The 20,688-nt window shown below is 39.5% G+C and overlaps 1 protein-coding gene and 1 long non-coding RNA gene across 4 annotated transcripts in view; both read right to left on the reverse strand.

Moving 5' to 3' along the window:
- Positions 1-20,688, reverse strand: part of KCNIP4 (potassium voltage-gated channel interacting protein 4) — a 927,129-nt gene that overhangs the window by 621,027 nt on the left and 285,414 nt on the right. The gene's annotated exons all lie outside the window — the stretch shown is intronic.
- On the reverse strand, positions 6,581-9,118 carry LOC118499131. The gene is made up of 2 exons (XR_004901651.1): positions 7,494-9,118; positions 6,581-7,283 (listed from the first exon to the last, which is right to left on the reverse strand). It is a non-coding gene; the product is annotated as an uncharacterized LOC118499131 (long non-coding RNA).

Here is a 20,688-nt window from a genome sequence, read left to right on the forward strand (position 1 = left end):
GCTCCTTACCAATGTATATGTTGAAGTCCTAACCCCGAGCACTCCAGAATGTGACTTCATTTGGACATAGGATTGTTCCACTTATAATTAATTAAGACAAAGTTATCTTGCAATAGAGTGAGGCCCTATTCCAATACATCAACTGGTGTCCTTGTACAAAGGAAACATTTAGACACACATACATGCACACATACACAGGTACAGAGATCTGGGTGATACTTCTACATGCCAACGAATGTCAAAGATAGCAAGCAACACACCACAACTAAGGAAGGCATTGAACAGATTCTTCGTACAGTCCCCAGAGGTGACGAAACCTGCTGACACCTTGATCTCAGACCTCCAGACTCCCAAACTTCAAGACAATATATTCCTGTTGTTTAAGCCACCCATTCTGTGGTGCTTTGTTATGGCAGCCTTAGCAAATGAGTACAAACTTCAATAAAATCTATTAAGGTTCTCAAGACACTTGAGCATCAAGTATGCATTAGGGAACAACAGGAAATGACACTAAAAGGAAAGGACAGAGCCCAGAACTGTACTCTAGCTAGCCTGAGTCACCAGAAAGAGGGAAATATGTACAAGCCAATAACCCCTGGGCAATCTTCAGTGGTTCTTGAAAATGGGTCTGCATTTGTCAGAGGATTGGCAGCATTATTTTAGAGAATTTTATAGAACAGATTTACTTTTCCTGAACATCACATCATTTGATTATTATTAACAGTGCCATCACATCATTGTCATCACTGTTACATTGTTTATCCGGCACTATTGTGTGGCAGAAGTGGAACACTTTCCTCACATCCATCAAACCATCCAGACAACACCGTGGAGTAGGTATTATGACCCCTGTTTCAGGTAGGAAGAAACTGAAGATCAGAGATGATACAATATTCAGACAAGTTCATCTTGATTGTAAGTGGCTGGACTTGAATGAATTCAAACCCAAGTTGAACTCCAAATCCCTTTCCCTTAATCATTACACTCTGCTACATCTCCGAAAAGCCACCCAGACTCACACACTCCCTCGTTACTCTAGGCAGCAAGGTCATTTCAAGATTCAAATACCACCTGGCAAAGTGAAGCATTGCTCTGAGTTCTGAGCTCAGCTCATTTATAATCCCCTCTGAGCATTACTTCCTCTTCTTCTCGCTTTTTAAGGTCTGTCACAGTCCTCTGAGATGACAGGCTGAAGGATGGTGATGAGAATAGGGTGATACAAAGTTCATTGACAGGAGCAGCTGCCAGGAGTGGACAGGAAGGGGCTCCTAGAGGATGCACCTGGGAGACGGCAGCCCCAGCTGTCTCAGCGTATGTGGAAATTACTGGCGTGCCTGCACACCCATGCGGGTCTGACCACAGATGTTTACAGGAAAGGCAGTCTAACTCAGAAAGGTGCTGCAGTTGCTCCATATCCTAGGCCTTAATACTTTGGCTCTTTATCTTACACGCACAAATGCAGTAGTCAAAATATCCACATAAATCAGCAGCAGGTACCCTGGAATTTTCTGGCCAAGGTATTTGATCAGCAGGAGCACATATCCATGGTTTCCCTGCAGAACGTGGGAGGAGAAAGGTACGGTGGGATAGGCAGGTTAAATTAAAACCCATCAGGCTTACAGAAGGGCCACTTACTGACCTGAGTAGGCAGGTTCCTAGGGGCACACGAGTTTTAATTGCACTGAAATAAAATCCAGAGCTTGTAGACTCTGGGATGTTTAAGATTTAATGGGGAGTGTCTACACAAATGCAAAATGATTTAGAAAAAAGGAACCAATTATAACAATCCTAATAATGTCTATCCAGCACTTTGCTCAGTGTTTTGCTTATATTGATACTTCATTATCACATCCAATGTATAGTATACATATTGTGCACTATTTTATTGATGCAGAAACTGAATCTTAGAGAGGTAAAATTTCCTAAAATAAAGATATTTTAGAGATATATAAACATATACATACATTGTAGACATAAAAAAATAAGATCTGGAAGAGAATTTGAATCTGGAACTGTCTGAATTAGTAACTACTGTAACAAAGTGCCGTGCCTTACATCTTGATTGCTGGAGACTCTTCTATCTGAAATAGCCAGATGACTTCAAGCACATGCTTGTGCTCTAAAGGAGCTCCATCTATTTATAAAAGAGCCTGCTACTTGTCAAAAATTCTGGCAAACACATGTTTTGGCAGTGTGATGTGTTATGACTAGTAAGAATCTCTTATTTTAACACAATTTGCTGCTTTTTTCTTCTGTTAGCTATATCAGCAAACCTTGGTTTGTTCTGCCTGAAGCGTTTAAAGTAAATTTACCATGGCCTTTTTTGACTTATCCTGTAATGCATTCAAACTCCAGGGCAAAAGAAATTTAAAGCACAAACCCAGGGCATGTTATTTTTTATTTTTATTTTTCTAACAATAATGAAGTTTTCCCTCTCTAATGAATTTACGGAGGTGACATCGGTTAACAAAATTATACAGGTTTCAGGTGCACAGTTCAACAACACATCATCTGCACACTGCATGGTGTAGTCACCACCCCAGCTCAAGTCTCCATCCATCACCCTTTATCCCATGCACACCCTCCTCCCCTCTCCCCCAGCGATCACCATGCTGCTGTCTGTGTCCATGAGTTTCTATCTTTTCTTTGCTCAATCCTCCTCCCAGCATCCCCTCCCCCACCCCCACCACAGCTGTCAGCCTGCTCTCTATCTATAAGTCTGTCTCTATTTTGCTCGTTAGTTCATTTCATTTACTAGATTTGCACATATCATAGCAATATTTTCCTGCCATATCTCCTTGGGTAAGGGAAGCAAAATAAAAAATAAACTAATGGGACTACATCAAAAAATTGTTTGCACAGCAAAGGAAACCATCAACAAAATGAAAAGACAACCCACTGAATGGGAGAGCATATTTGCTGATACGTCTGATAAGGGGTTAATATCTAAAATTTATAAAGAACTTATAAAACTCAGCACTAAAAAAAATCCAATAAAAAATAGGCAAAGGACCTGAATAGACACTTCTCCAAAGAAAACAGACAAATGACCCATGGACACATGAAAAGATGCTCAACATCAGTAATCATCAGGGTGTGTTATTTTTAAATATTGTGTAAGGTATCATGTAGATAAATCAATAAAAACCACAGTAAAACAATTTTGTCATCCTGGCTGGTGGGGCTCAGTGGACTGAGTACCGGCCTGTGAACCAAACGGTCTCCAGTTCGATTCCCAGTCAGGGCATATGGCTGGGCTGCAGGCCAGGTCATCAGCTGGGGGCATGGGAGAGGTAATCACACATTGATATTTCTCTCCCTATCTTTCTCCTTCCCTTTCTCTTTCTAAAAATAAATAAAATCTTTAAAAATTTGTCACAATGGGTCTTAATGTCTTACCGTATTTTGCCATGTATAATGCACACTTTTTTGCCCAAATTTTTGAGGGAAAAACCAGGATGCACGTTATATGTGGGTACAATGATTGCATACCCTGGATATAATTATGGGTACAATCATCCCATGTAAAATGTGCACAAAAACATGGGCGCACACTGTACATGGCAAATATGGGTGCTTGCATCCTTATTCATGTACTCACTTCATTTCTTATCATCGTCCTGTTGACCCCCCCGCCCAACCTTACTTTATATAACATCAGTGTTGAAAATGCATTACAGTCTCTCATCCCTCTGAGTCCTCACGCACCGCTCTCTTTACCTCTCCCCATTGCCTGGTTGTACTCCAGAATTAGGTTGGTCTTTGTCTCTTGAGAAAACCTTCCCTGACTTCTCCAGCAGGATTAGGCAACCACCTCAGAACACCTGGAGCAAGATGCTACCATGGCTGTCTAGTTGTGTCAATAATGGGAGGGACGGTCATCAGGAGTACTCGCCTTAGCAGTGTTAATGCTAGTAATGGCAGCAGGAGTAGCAGTAAGTGTGGGACTGCACTTACATTAGCAGCAGCAGCAGTAACTGCTCTGGAGAGAACATGGTCTGTGTGCCTGGCACAGACCCGTGATTTCTAAATACAGGGTGGGCCAAAGGAGGTTCCCAGTTGTGAGTGCATGAAACAGTTTATTCTTGTTATTACTTATTCATTCCTGTATTAGTTTCCATACAAAAGTCTTGCGAATTAGCATGAATTAATTATCTCGACAACAGAGGGAAACTGAATTTCATATAATCTCTCCTTTGTCAAGGGCTGCCTCTCCCGAGCATTTATTATTTTCTGTCTTCATGTTGCTCTTTTTCTCCCTGAAGTAGCTTATATACATACCATCTCCTGCATTTATGTTAGTTCTACTGTTTTTCTGATTTCTAAATCATTGATTTTTTTTCCTATTAAATCCCATCCTTCTTCTTTCCTTAGGTTTACTTTGTTTCCTTTTTCAGTAGTTTGAGCCTAGAGGCTTAATTCATTGAATTTTTCACATTTTATTAATTGAAGCACTTAAGCCCATGCATTTCCCCGCAGGCAATGCCTTATTTGGGTCCCAGACTATCTAAGTCCACATTTCACCAATTCTGAGGCACAATTCTGACGCACCATTTCTTCCTGTAATGTACCTTGGAGTCAAGAGATGCCTGGGGCAAAGGGAGGGCACTGGCACCTGTGAGTGCGCTCAGCTCCTTTCTGACCAGATTGCAGTGGTCACCAGGCAGGTTGCTGTCCTGACTTGCTGCCACCCACCCACCATGGGAGCCTGCGCAGTCCCAGCCGTGATGTCCCTGCCTCGGCCCCTAAGGTGGAGTGTGTGCCTGATTGCTACTGCGAGAGCTTAGTTGAGTCACTGTTTCAGATGTTTTCATGTTATCAATCCAAAATGGCGTAATGCAGACTTTCTGAGATCAAGAAAGCATTACCGTCAAAACTTTTGAAACTTTTAAAATAGGTGTCAGTGGATTAGAACATTCTGGAGATAATATGGGGGCCCCTCTCTTATGGAATGCTACATCCCGGTGTGCTTGGTGGCAAGGTGGATGAAAACTCTAAGGAAAAATAAAAAGAGCCGAGTCATAGTTTATTGGCAGGAATGTTCTTCTTAATGAACATAAAATAACCATGTACCTCACAACGGATGTTTTCTTAAACTTGATGATAAGGTACATTTCTTACCTTTCAAATTACAATTTGCTAGAAGCTAACAATCTTGGTTTTTTATTCCCATTTTGATCAATGTGTCTTTAGAAAAAGATTAAAAAATTTCCAGGTTATACTGCCTTTTTACTTTCTGGGTTTGTTTTTAATGTTCAGCTGAAAGAATGAAAGTGTTGTATGTGTTCTTTATGTAGATAATCTACAGAGGGGTTTTTTTGTGGGTTTCAAAATGGCCAGTCTTATCAATGTTTCATGGACATTTGAAAAGAAGGTGCTTTCCTTCTGAGGGAACAGAATCATTATGCACTTTTAGGAGACTCCTGGTAGCCTTTAATTTAAGGGGGACTATAAATAAAATTCTGTAATCCTGGTAGGGGTTGAAAAGTGAGAGACAGAAGAATCACTATTTGAAGAACACTGATTGTCGTTAGTTGTTGAAGGTGCACACTCAAACCAGGGGTCTGAGGGAGAACATGTACTTGACAGGCTGAATAAAACAGATGAGATAAGGAGATTTGAGGATGAAATCGAAAAGAAGCATCTCTAGAACAGAGTGCACCCTTATGTCTCGTCTATCCATTCTCCCTAGGTTCAACTTTTCCAATGTTTTTGCCTTAAATTTTTGCTATTTCTGAAAACCTGTCTATTATCTTTACTATTATTAACCTAACAACTCTCTTAAAATACATTGGTTATCAATTCACTCTTAGCATTGCTGTAAGGAAAAATTTCCACAGGCTGATGAAATGATACAATGTGTACATGCCGTAAAATATGACTATTTTTTAAAAAAAAGTTTGTCTATGTACCTTCTAGAGTAATCTAAAGTATCCTCTGTGCACAACCCTTGAATAAACACTGCACAATCACTTTATACTTAGCCTGGCACCTGCGTAGGGCTGGTATTACCCTCCAGCTCACTATGGGGAGGGGAGTCATGGAGGCAACAGTTTGGAAGGCAGGGGTCTTGAGTTAGGAGCCACCTGAAGTAAGCAGAAATAAGTATCTGAGAGGCTAAGGGTATAACACTTGCTGAATTAGAAGTCCAGGATGATTTGGAAGTTTTCAGATAGGCAAGGTCAGATGAAAATCACTTATTCTGTTTTGAATGAAAATGAATACTTTCTATACTAGGGACCATGTTTTCAAGAACATAAAAAGAAAAATATTTCTCCCTGTAGCTTCTTATACCTAAGGAACAATCTGGCTTATAAAAGAGAATAATGTCTAATACCTTGCCTTTTTTTCCAAAAAAAATTTAAAGATTTTATTTATTTATTTTTTTAGAGAGAGTAGAAATGAGAAAAAAAGAGAGGCAGAGAAACATCAATGTGTGAGAGAAACAGCGATGGGTTGCCTCTTGGCCCACAACCCTGTTGTGGGCCCTGACTGGGAATTGAACCAGTGACCTTTTGGATCAGAGGCTAGCACTCAATTCACTGAGCCACACCAGCCAGGGCTTTTTTTTTTTTCCTGTAGCTTACTTAGCAGTTATTCAGACACAAGTTTTCTATCATGTACACAGTTTAATTATCATCTCCATAAGGAACTATGTTCAAAGGATATCTGGACTCACTGCCCTTGGCTGATACTCATTGTCAAGTATTAAATGCACATTTTATACTATAATCTCCTTATGTCATAATTCATAACAAGCCAAATTTATTTCATCAGTTAATTATAGAATAGGTATCAGTGGGTTTGATAGTATGAGAAACATCACAAATCATACAATTGTAAAGACAAATATAAGTTCTATCTGTCAATTAGTGAGCATTGAGTCTGTTCCAGGAAAAACAGAACAGGAAAAGGAATAGTCTAAGTTTATCAATAAAAATGTTAAAGCCTAGGTAAATTATTTAACATACACAGTGTCACACAACTGGTAAACTGCAGAGCTGGGGGTGTGGGTCAGGAATGCTGGGCTGCTAAGCCGTGCTGATACTCAACCTCAAGATGACACAATCTGATAGACCTCAAACTGGATTCTGGTTTTGAAATGTTGAAATAACCCTTGCTAAGCAGATCCTTGAACTGTTGCCTACTTTGTAAGCTTGCAGTGAAAATTAACTGAAGTCATAGGAGCAGACATGCCTATCAGCCCTGCCTGGCACCGGTAGGCTCCATGTACTTGAACTCCTTTCCTCAGGAGTAGCTGGTGATTGGAAGCTCTTCGCCACCTCCTGCTTTTTTTTTAATTAATTAATTTATTTTTAGAGAGGGAAGGGAGGGAGAGAGAGAGAGAGAGAGAGAAAGAGAGAAACATCAATGTGAGGTTGCTGGGGGGCATGGCCTGCAACCCAGGCATGTACCCTGGCTGGGAATTGAACCTGCGACACTGGTTTGCAGCCCACGCTCTATCCACTGAGCTACGCCAGGCAGGGCGCCACCTCCTGCTTTTACTTCCTTCTGTGCATGGGGCTAGCATGCACTTACCAGATTTCTGGGAGTGGCCCCGTGCCTGAGTTCTGGCCAGGAGGATATGAGTGAATATTCTCCTCTGATACTTTCAGAGAGGCTCACACAAATTTTCTGCATGCAATCTTCCAACACAGGCAACCTCTGCAATGATCTTGACAGTCACTTATGGAAGATGGTGGAGCCATAACACAGAAGGAGCTTGGGTCCCTGACCCATCACTTGGAGGAGAGCAATCTACTTGGGTATGTGCTTTTGTCTTATAGACAAGAATGAGGATAGACTTCTATTTGGTAAAACCACTGAAATTTTAGAGTGTGCCTCTCACAGAAACTGGTCTATTGTGTTAGGTTATGGATGTCCCCTGGCTGAAAATAATCCAGAATCTTTCAAAAGTATGCATACCAAAGTAGAAACATTAGACTTGTTTTGTGCACTGACTAAAAAAACCAACATCCTAAATTGTTTAATGTGCTCAGAATTACTTGAAATGCAGCTCAAAGCTGGAAATATCTCAAAAGTGAAATATAAGTCTTTTATTAGTAATTTATCAAAATTTAAACATTTCTAGAAGACTACAAAGTTATTTAATTTTAATTATTCAGTTTATCAAATTATTATTTTCTTTATAATACATATCTGACCCTTGAATTCATAACATTTGAAGTGTTATGATTATAATTATGTTAAAATTAATATGCTAATTTCTTCAGAGATTATACTCAGTTGAAACACTTCAGGTTTTAACCATGTGGGCTTAATTAGGTCAATTAAAATGCTATTATATCGTATTTTTACTTTAGAATTGCTTCATTTTTATTCAATGATTTTGATAATAGCAATAAAATTATTTACTGAGCATATTGTTTCTAAAATATTAGCTTTATGGTTAACTTTATTAAAAATATCAATCAGCTTAACACCCAGACTGAGGTTTTGCCTATTTTTCTTCAGTTTAAGAAATTCTACCCTATAAATTCATGCCAACTTACCTTTCCAGTTATAACCTGCATTGTGCACTAACAAACCTCTTTAGCTGAAAGGAGTTTACCTGTTGTGCCTTGAATGTGCTTTGTAGGACGCTACTCCAGAACTTCAGTCCAAGCAACTTGCCATGGTTGGAAAACATTGGACTCTAATGAGGAGAGTAATAGTAATCTCTCTCAAATGTCAATCTAAAGATTGTTCAGAGTTCAGCCCCTACACTATATACTCTTGCTTAACTCCTCTGCCCACTATCACTTTAGAATTGCAATTCCATAAACGTTCTCCATTCTCTGGTGTCTTCGTGCCTTTCACACTCCTTTTCCCTTGCTATGGTTGTCATTGTTTGCCATGACCACCTATTTAGCTCTTTCCCAGCCTTGGAAATTATCCAGGGGATACGTGAAAGAATGTATCACTCTTTTCTTGGTATTACCTCTTTTGCCTGTATCTGCTCTATCATCATAGGCTGTAGACTGTGTACCACCATTCGCTTGTGCCTACTCAATGGCAAACACTGAGCTAGGAATGTATGCAAATTCTTGAGAATTCCTCCAGAAAACCCAACGTTTAACATTGTTAGTACAGCTTTGAGTTAAGGAAAGTTAATTTATTCATTCAGAGTAGCTAATGTATAGCTATATACTGAGGAAACATGATTTGCTCTGGATTCTACCCAAGATCTATCTGCATCAAAAGCCAAGAATACAACAAACGAAAATACAAATATTTGACTAAAAGAAGTCAAGAAGGGAGAAAGATAAAAAGAAAGGGGGAAAGACAGAAAATAAGACATTGAGAGGAAAGGATTTAAATATGGCAGGTTCTTCAACCCACCATTCCACACAATAGATGAATGACGGAGTGAGAGCCATGTGAGGGAAGAGATTCCTGCTTACCTCGGTCATCTCATCTTCTGGGATACCATGTAAGCATCTTCTTGTCCTGGGGTATAGTTCTAGGTTTTAATCATGGGTGTTTTGTTTACTTCTGGGCACCAGAGGACAAGCCAATGACTACGTCTTATACTCAACCAAAGAAATAGTGATCTTTATCCAGCAGGGAGGGGATCCATCCCAGGGGAAAATAATTCAGAGGGAGTCCCTCTGTCTGGTAAGGCCCAATTTCTTACGTTTGCCTTGCACACTGACTTGAGAGTCCTACTGCTTTTGCAGATTTCAGGTGCTCCATAACTATCTGTAGAATGACCAACTGAGTCAATAGATGAATGCTACTACTCGTCAACATTTGTTTCTGCTCACAGATGTTCACATTTTTTAGTGTTTTGTTCTTCTCCAACTTGAACAGTCCTGCATCAGAGATTCTAAGGAATCAACTGACTTAAGACAATTTGATAGAAAGTATCATTTATGAGGTGGATGAAAAACCAGTGATCTGCTTTGTTGCTTACGACGCCTGCCCTAGCCACTAGGCCAGAACACAGTGTCTCCCATTTGCTGATAATTCAGGAAAGCACACTTAAAGCCACAGTGCCATCAGAACACAACACAAGCAAAAGGGGAGCCTGCAAATGTATTCAAAAACAAGGAAAACTACTCTGAAGAAAAGTTGACACGTTCTCTTTCATGCAAGAAGAATATGTCAAGAATATCATTTGCATTCTTGTCATGCCATCCTCCTATTCAGATTCCTTTGTGCCATGTTAAATGTTGATTTAATCTCATTTATTAGTATCTTATTTGTAAATTGCTTGCTATGCAACCTATTAATTTGTTTTGAGTTTAATTAAATCGATTAATATTCATTCATGGGTTTGTTTATTCTTCCTTGAATTATTTTTTTATCATCAATCCACACTCACAATTCTGGATGTAGTTACCTACAAGGATCAACTCCCCTTAGCCACTCTGCTTTTCATCACCAAAAACCTTTGTACTATATATTCTCAAAGTCAATGGACAATTCAATGCATGCTGAATACAAAGACATTCTAGTTATCATTCTCCATAAACTGCCTTTCAGCGCAGAGATAAAAACTTAATTTAACTAAATGTTTCCATCTATCCTGACTCATGTAGCAGAACAAGAATATATAACAGTGAAAATTACTTTTGAAAAATAACTTTTGTAGCTGAGTTGGACACTATCCAATAGAGCTCACAGTTTTTGATGCAAGATCTCTTACATAAGTTGAGATGCATTATGTTTTACAAGAATTATCAACCACCCCAAATACAACTAAATGTTTCACTTCCAATTATAATAACAATTTCCTAACTCTATGCTGTAATAAAATATCTTTATGTGTGGAGTAAAGTGGCAATATCTATTTACCACTGAATTTTCTCGGATTAACTTTAAAAGTACAACAGTTCTCAGTATATGAGTTCACAATGTTTAGAAAGACAAAGACATGAATCATTACTGAGCCTTGACCTTGAGCCAAGAACTCTTTTAGGCTTTATTATCCCACTTAATATCAACAATATTGCTTTTAAGTATTCCTTCCCTATTTCTCACATAAAGACACTTTGGCCCAGAATGTTCAAACACCTTGTCCAAGGTTACACTATTTACAGGTGACAGAAATTACATTTAACTCTTCATATGTCTTATTCTAAAACCAACCTTCTTTGAATGAGAAAATTTTGTTCAAAGTTAACATAATGGTGTCTTATGAAATAAAGTCATGCTTTGATGAGGTTGGCTAATATTTTCTTGAAATAATTTTAAAGGTTACTAATAAATATTATTGAATAAAAACTATATTTACCCTAGAGTGGCATGGAACAGACACTCTCCTCTAAGTAATTCTGTGAAATGTTTCATGCAAGGTAAACAAGTGATTCAAAGTAATCCTTCTCAGTGTTCTCCCAAACTCATCATCTTACGATTGCCAAGTACATGTTTCAAGAATATGATTACATTAAGGAGAGTGAACTCCCAGCCCGACTTTCCTTTTCCCTGGAAAATCAAGTGGGCCACTGTGTCAACAAGTACTTTGTACGATGTCAGGAGAAATATTAAATATGTGGCACAGAAATTGGATGTCCTTTTTGAGCATCACAGTAAATCACGAGAGGGAAAAGCAGGCTGGTAACATCTGTGCTTTTGTTAAGGACATGCCAACCCGTTCAGAGAGCAAATGGCCAAGTTCAATGCACGTGCTTAGAGTTTGTCCATGCAAACCGACCCCCCAGCCTGAGCTGTATTTATAAACTGTAGCGCACATCAATGTGTGGTGTCTTCTGCATTTCCCTCTGTCACCCTGCGTGATGCCATTACATACAGACCTGCAGAGAAAATAAGATCTCTTTCTGGAATGTTTAAGTAAAACACCATTATATTTCTAAACAAAGGAAAAAAAAATAACCACCTTGGTAGAACAATGGCATAATGATAGAACTGCAGGAGGTTTAGTTTTTGATTTTCATGGGAATTGACAACTTGAGTAACTCAGAATTCTAAGTTTAAAATGTTTTTATATTAGAAAATCTCCATGGCCCCCTCTCCTAAGAAACCTGGAAGAGACTGAAGACATGTCCTTGGATGAATATTATTGCTCTGTAACAAAATGTGCTGAGCTTTGCACAATAAAAGACACCGATATCTCTGAGTGGGAAAAGATAGAAATGGAATAATGAGAGCTTAGGTTCTCTATGAATCTGGTGCAAAAGTCTGGCTTTGCCAATCACAAGCTATATAAACTTGGGGAAAATATTTTCAAAGCCTCACTCACCCCTTATGATATAAAGCAAGGATAATAGATAATGCCTATTATGTGTGTACAATTTTTAAAGGGCTTAGATGATTAGAATAGACTCAAAACTAAGTGTTTCATAGTGCCTTCAAAAAGAAAGTTTTCAATAAATGTTGACCCTCCTAATTTGTACTGGTTAGTTCAGACCTTCCTTCCCTCCCTGAGGGATCTGCCACCTTTAATCTGTCCACCCTAAACACTCAGTCAAACTTTTGTGATCCTTTAATTCTCTTTTATTTAGCTCTTCTAATTACCTATACAAAGCATTTCTCAAACTCTCAGTCAGGCTCCACAAATGGGTCATGAAATCAATGTAGTGATGGACTGGGATGAGACTTATAAAGGAGAGGTGGACAGACTGGAGTGGGGTCAAGTTAGAATGAAAATGGAGTGGAAGGGTGGGACCGGAGGGACTGGGCCAGAAGCGATCGGAGCACATCGCACATAGTGAGGGTGGAGGCATCGTCTGGAACCTCTGCCTGCAGTTACTGTGCGTCTTCGTGTGTGCGTGCACGTGCTGGACTGTCCCGTAAAAGATATTTTTTTCCTCGGTGATAATCACAAATGTCTGAGAAGAACTGGACAGGATGACCTTGAACTTTGGAACTCCCCTCTCCATCTGGCTAGTACCCTTGGTCGCTCTATGCGGATCACCCAGTGAAGTAAACACCACGCATTTGGCCTCCCTTTTACTTTTGAAGTGGAATAAGTAATTAGTGTGATGGGGACTGGCACATAATAAGACTCTTTATAAGTTGATTTTATTACCTAAACTGACTGATGCATTAATGGAAATGCATATAATGTAGATTTCAGGTGCTAAGAGTGCCATATCTACCCTATCGTGGTCCTTCTCATGTCCATCCCCACCGAAAAGAACAATAATTTAATAACTGCTATGTATGATGCAATAAGAACAGCACAAAAACAGGAGCTTAACATCTCTATTGCCTGGAATTTTTGTGTAAATATTAGAATAATGATTTTCCATGTTTTGGATGAAACTATTTCTCTACAGAGATGCATTTTCAAAGAACTTTTCTAACCCAAACTCACGCAACCACCTTGTAAATAAACCATGACCACTTGATACAAAGGATGCCAACAGGGTGTCTGGTATAAAAATACAACCCCCCAGAGAACACTGAGAAAGCCTGATTTTACTTTCAGGTACCCACCACTCAGGCCTGATGCCAGCTGACTCTGGGGAAGGAGGAGGAGGAGGAGGAGGAGGAGGAGGAGATCAAGTACATTAAAATTAAGGTGAACGTCCTTCCCCAGGTACAACGTTCTTCATTTCAAAGATCCTTGTTGTAATTTCAGAGAAATCCAGGTAACTTTGAGGATTACTCACAACACTAAAAATTGTCCTAAGTCAGGCCCTTAACTAAAAATTCTGTAACTGCCCTAATTCTAATTGAGGACAGAGCTCAGTTGGCAAAAATCAAACTTATGTAAAGGTGTCCAGTATTTTCTTTTCCCCTGTGAAGATAATCTCTCTTTGAAGAAAAACTGCACTCAGAACAACAAAAAGTGAATTTTTTAAAAAAATAATTTATTATTGTTCAATCACAGTTGTCTGTATTTTCCCCCACCACTCCCAGCCACCCCAGCCAAACCCACCTCCCTCCCCTGCTTCCACCCTCCCCCTTGGTTTTGTCCACGTGTCTTAACAAAGAGTGAATTTGAGTGCATGTCCATCATCTTTAAACCTGAGTTTACAAATCAAGCATTGCAAACAATGTATAAACATGTTCATGATAAGACCATAAGAGCCAAGGATTTTGGAATTTGAGACAAGCTGAAGATAAAATCTGAGTTCGAACTCGAACTCAACTTTTTGTAGCTTTGTGACTTCGGGAAATTAGCTCCCGCTTTGTGTGCCTCAGTGTCCTCATGGGTAACATCGGGAAAACAATATCTACTTTATAGGGCGGAAGTTATGCTTAAGTAAGGCAGTATATGTAGAAAACAGTTATGCTAGAATGTGACACATAATAAGTGCTCAATAACCGGTAGCTATTAAGGATGAGAAAAGTCATAAATAAGTCCTGGAAACTAACAAGCTGGCAAAATGCCAGGAGTATATACTTGGGTTTCTACAAAACAAGTTGTACTAAGAAAACCATTTAAACATTAACATTTAAAATGATGACGTATTATTTTAATGTAATTCTAATATGAGTTTATGCATACAGGATAAACGTTGGTGGCTAAAACACTGAACAAAACCCATTATACAAGTGCTTTTATTTTACCCATTTCTTCTGAGTTCCAAACAGGGAAAAAGTGAGGGAGAAATAGAATGGGGAGATGATTTGACCTTGTGAACTTGAGAGAAACAGAGATTGTGCTATTGCAACACTGAAGAGTTTCTTACACATAGAAAATAAAACTCATTTATTGAGGCCTTCGTGCAAATATTTCATTGTACAATTATTTTGGAGGTGTTGAATTTCTATTTGTTTCCGGCTTTCACCCATTTAAACACACAAACTGTGGCTCACTCATTGCCACACCACCAGGGTCTCCATGATGCCTGGAAGAAGCTGGCACTCATTGGACTTACAATGAATTACACTGATGTATGATATACACACAATTAAACAAGGGTTTACTGCTCAGCAATCTGCCTACCTCAGGGTTAGCGGGCAGCTGGTGGCTCCATTATTGCTCTCATTTTTATTTTATTTTCCTCAATTACTATTTATACTTTAGTGAGAATAAAGCCAAATGAGTTTATGGATACAGTTTTTCTTCTAGGGTATTTAAATCTTAGACCTAAAGGGTATTTTTCCCCTTTAAAAAATAAAGGGCAAATTTTGGAAGAAGTAATGAAGTTTTAAATTTTGTTCAATTCAAAGAGGGTCACTCACGTCAACCTAAATTAGACCATGAATTTACCCAAAATTATTCTAGCCAGGAAGAATTCACATGCCAAAATAGAATCTACCTTCAAAAAACTTAAAACTCAAATCAATATACATATAATAAGAGATATTAGTAAAATGGCAAAGTACAGTATGCTTATGTGACGACTGAGATAATTTAGCTAGCAAATTGCCTGAATTAATCACAAATACTATTTATGAAGTACCTTCCATTATTACTGTTGCTCAAAATAACCAGTTAACAGGACCGCCCCCCAGTTTAGAGAGAGCAGGCTCAGGCTCGGAGACTGAGCCTTACTCCAGGCCACGTGACTGGTGAGCGGAAAACCCTGGACCCAGTCCCAGCTTTGCCAGCCTGCGGAGCTTGACCTCTTTCCGCTCCCCCTGCTGCAATACCAAGTTCAAAGGAACCAAAAAAGAATGATTGATAGTGAAGAGAGGTAGGGCTCTGACAAAATGAATGGAAGGGGTTTGAACTTCTGTAGAAAAGCAAAATATATTAGCTTCTCCAAGCAAGCCTGACCATTTCCTATGACTGACTGAGTTTCCTTTTATTTCATTTTTAAGAAGGAAACAAAGCAGACTGGAGGAGGTAAGGGGCTCATGTGCAGAAACAGCCACCGAACAAAAGCTTAACGTAGTGAATCTTCACGCTTGGTACAAGCCTTGGCAAATGGGGGTGCTTCATGAATATCCCTGGAATACACAGTGGTAGTAGCAGATATACAGTGAGTGCTTACTACGTACCAGGCCCTGGCTAAATATTCTGCGTGTTATTCACTGACACATTTCTCACAACAGTTCCTCGAGTTGGGTAATTGTCTGATCTTCCGTCTCCCTGAGAGATGAGGAGATGGACACTCAGACAGTGTATGCTCCACGTTCTCATCCCAAGTCAGTAGGGAGCCTGACTTGACCCAGAAATTGTGCCTTTGCACCCCCAGATTCTACCCATCAGATCCCCAGATCCTACCCAGCAGGCTTCCCTGAAGGAGTGGAATAAACAGGACGTTCTTAGCGATTCCAATTACAGTTGACTTTGGGACACCAGGGTGTGAACCTCACGGTGATAACCCAGGTATAACTTAAGTCCGCCCTCTGCTTCCACGGATTCCCAACCATGAGATGAAAACACAGTTCGACTCTTGAACAACATGAGTTTGAGCTTTGCAGGTCCACTTATACATAGGGGTTTTTTGTTTGTTTGTTTTTGCCCTAATAAGTACATCAGAAAACTTTTGGGAGATTGGCAACAATTTGAAACAACTTGTAGATGAACCATGTGGCCTAGAAATATAAAAAGCAGGAGAACAGCTTCTGCCACCCAAGAGGCTGCAGACAGCGTCTTCCCAGACACCGTTAGGAAAATCATGGAGGAGGAAAAAATATCTGTCTGAGCAGGTTTTTAATGCAGATGCAAGTGCCTGGTTCTGGAGAGAAAAAGTTAGGAACATCATGGTGTATAAAATACATGTAGATACTAACCTGTTTTATCACTTACTAGCATAAAATATACACACATCTATTATAAAAGGTTATATCAAAACTAATGCCCACAAACCATACATTTGCAGCTCAGAGAAATGTAAACAAATGTAAAGATGCTGCATTGAATCATAACTGCATAGAAACGACCTGTAATGCATACTGAACTACTGTAATAATTTTGTAGCAACCTCCTGTTGCTATTACAGTGAGAGCTCAGGTGTTGTTTCTGCTTAGAATGCCTTGTGATGCTAAATAGCTCCCTGTGACAATTCATCTCTCCAATGGATTGCATAGCACAGTAAAAAGTGATCTCTCTTGGTTCTAGTGCTTATTCTCATCGTGTTTTGTGCAATATCATAAATGGCGAATAGCACCGTGGGACCCATACAAAGTGCCACCAGTGATGTCGGAGGTGTCCCCGGGAAGCAGAGAAAAGTCATGACATTGCAAGAAAATGTTGAATGACTTGATACGTACAGTAGATAGAGGACTGCAGCTATGGCTTCCCACCTTATCAAAACACATAAATCCAGTGTGAGGACCATTGTAAAAAAAAAAGGGAAAGGGAATTCACAAAACCATTGCTGCAGCTATACTGGCAGGTGTGAAAACCTCACACAAGTTGTGAAGTACCATTTTATGTCATTATAAAAATGCAGCTTAGCCCTGGCTGGGGTAGCTCAGTGGATTGAGCATGGGCTGCGAACCAAAGTGTCACAGGTTCGATTCCCAGTCAGGCCACACACCTGGGTTGCAGGCCACGGCCCCCAGCAACTGCACATTGATGTTTCTCTCTCTCTCTTTCTCCTTCCCTTCCCTCTCTAAAAATAAATAAATAAAGTAAAAAATGCAGCTTCTACATGGGTGCAGGATTGCTATAAGAAAGGCATCCTTACAGACTTTAACATGATCCAAAAAAAGAAAAAAAGCAAAGTCATTATATGACCACTTAAAGCCAAAGGAAGGTGAAAGATGTAAAGCTGGAGAATTTAATGCCAGCAAAGGATGGTTTGATAATTTCATAGAGTTTTGGCTTAAGAAAAGGTGTCAAGATAGGAGGAGAAGCAGTGTCTGCCCACCCAGAGGCGGCAGACAACTTCCCAGGCACCATTAAGAGAATCCCTGAGGAGAAAGAGTTATCTGCCTGAATGGGTTTTTAATGCAAATGAAAGTGCCCAGTTCTGGAGAGAGAGTGGGGGGAAAAAAAGAAGTCACAAAGGACCTTTATTAGTAAGGGAAAGGAAGCAAGCACCAGGACTTAAGGCAGGAAGGGATATGGCAAGTTCATTGTTTTGTGCAAATACAGGTGAGTTGATGGTCAGGACTGCCCTGATCTAAAAGGCTGTTGTTAACCCCGAGCCTTGAAGGGAAGATATCAACCAGCTGCCGGTCTTCTGATTGTAAAACAAACAGGCCTGGACAAGAACCCTTTTTCTGGATTGGTCCCATCATTGCTTTGTCCCTGATGTCAGGAAGTACCCTGCTGGTAAGGGACTGCCTTTTAAAGTTCTTTTGCTATAGGACAATGACCAGGCCAAGTGGTCTACCTGCCCCCAAACACGATGTCTTAATTCAGTCTCTAGATCAGGGGTCATAAGGACCAATAAGGCTGATTACACAGTCTACTCCATGGAAAGAAATGGCAACACTGTGGAAGAGAACCCTTACAGAGAAAAAATCAAAAAAGACTGAAAGGATTCCATTATTGAAGGTGCCATCATTGTTTCAGAAAAAAGCTGGGAAAGTCATCAAGCCCAAAACAATAAATTGCTGCTGGAGAAAATTGTGTGTACATGTTGTGTGTGGCTTCAGGGGATTGACAACAGAGCCAAGCAAAGAAATAAGAAAAGTGATTGTGAATATGGCAAAAAAATAAATAAATAAAGATGGAGGACTAAAGGGTTTCAAGATATGGATCTTGGAGAAATTCAAGAGCTAATCGACACCACGGCAGAAGAACTAATGAACGTGGACTTGATGAAGGAGGATGCTTCCAAACAAGTGCCGAAGGATGAGCAAGAAGACATAGAAGAAGAAGAGACAGAAAACAAATCAATGACGTTAGACAATCTGGCAGAAGGGTTCTGATTATTCTAGGCTGCTTTGGACTTCTTTCAGGACACAAACCCTTCTATAACACTGGCAGAGAAACTAAAGCAAATGGTGGATAAAAGATTGATATGGCATCAAAACACTTTTAGAGAAATGAAAAGGCAATAAAAGCCAGGCAGAAATGGCAATGTATTCCATAAAGCCACGCTGGGTGTGCCTGCCTCTTCTGCATGTCCTCCACCTCCTCCACCTCTGCCACCTCTGACACAGCAAGAACGACCCTCCTCTTCCTCTTCCTCCTCCTCTTCCGACTCAATGTGAAGAGGATGAGGATGAAGACTTTATGATGATCCACTTCCACTTAATGAATAGTAAATAGTCATGGTACCATAGAGTTCATAAACTCATCTGTTGAGTATGTGTTTGTCTTCGTGTGAAAATCTAAAAACTGTACAGCAGAAACTTGGATGAGACACTGTTGTGTCACACCATCACCATCACCATCACCATCACCATCATTATCACCTGTTCATTGTGTAGAGCATCGTGTGCAAGACTTGAATGCAAGCAGATGGCCATCCTTACATAGGCATACAGTGAGTAATATTTAACATCAAATTAATAATATGTTAGCTCTTCTACTGTTTTGTAACTTTGCTTTCAAAGAATTACATTACACTATGCCCCTGTCTCTCCTAATTGAGAAGCTGCCTATCAGCCTGTCATCACACATAAGTAATTGTTTAATGTAACAATGTCTCAATATGCTATTATGAATGGGACTATAATACCGCATGCCTTACAATTCTACAGTGATTCATTCATCAGTGTATAGGTTAAACCATTGTATCCATTACAACTTGGCTACCATAAAGCAATCATATTTCTCCTTCTTCACTTTAGCAATGCATGAGTTGTTGCACCTATAAATAAAAATAAATTTCTTTTTCACACTACATTTTTGTGTTTGATGTCTAGTGTTAGGGATACACATAACAGACACAGTGTTTTGGATCATATAAGACAACACTGATGTAGGTACTGACAGACGGCTGAGTCATTTTGTAAAAAAACAATGTAAACCTACAGTATTGATGGTGCACAGCACTGTCAATGCACCTTCTGTTCCTTATGGTGTTCTTTTTGACATTTTCTTTTCTGTAGCTGACTTTATTGTCAGAATACAGTACATGGTACAGATAACATACAAAATCTGTGTTCACTGGCTGTTTGTTACCAGCAAGGCTTCTGATCAACAGTAGACTATTGGTAGTTGTGTTGAGAGTCAGAAGTTACGCCTGGGTTTTTCACCATGCAGGGGTGCCAGTGCCCTGAATGCCGGCATCATTCAAGGGTCAGCTGAATGTCCAAGGCAAATTTTTCTTTTCAGAATTTATTATCAAGACATAAAGTGCTTTTATGAAATAAAATAAATACCACTTGTACAACTCAAATGAAGTGGAAACAAAGGAAAGGATTTGACTTAATGAACCACGGATCCTGGATGAGCTGAAGGTTCCTCTCTGTGCTCTAATCACTGTACTGAGAGGCTGTCAGAAAAAGTGGGAAGTAGGCTCAGAAACTCATCAGCCCACACATAGTACAGGAAGCCTTTCTCATAAAAACAATTGTGCTTGAAAATATAATTAGTGTCCTACTGTATAAAGTCCATTATTGCAGAAATCATAAGAAGGAATTCCAAGAAGCCTAATTTATTGACTTATTATTATGAAATGAGGGCATAAAAGGGAAGGAAACCCTTTGAGATAATGGAATAGAGGTGCATGAGAGATGCATGCAGGTAGTGAGTATCATATTGCAATACTTCACTGGTAAAATTGAGTTACCTTAAAAGAAGATCTCTGGCATTTTGGTGAAGAAGACAAACTTCATTTTCATTTACAAATAATAATAGGATTGATAACAAATAATGTACATTTGTGACAGGATACTCAGCATCCACTTACATCATGTCATTTAACTTTGTCAGCAATGGAGTATCAATGTCTCCCTTGTACAAACAGTGGGACC

The sequence above is a fragment of the Phyllostomus discolor genome, chromosome 1, assembly GCF_004126475.2.
Source record: "Phyllostomus discolor isolate MPI-MPIP mPhyDis1 chromosome 1, mPhyDis1.pri.v3, whole genome shotgun sequence".
NCBI classification, from domain to species: Eukaryota; Metazoa; Chordata; class Mammalia; order Chiroptera; family Phyllostomidae; genus Phyllostomus; species Phyllostomus discolor.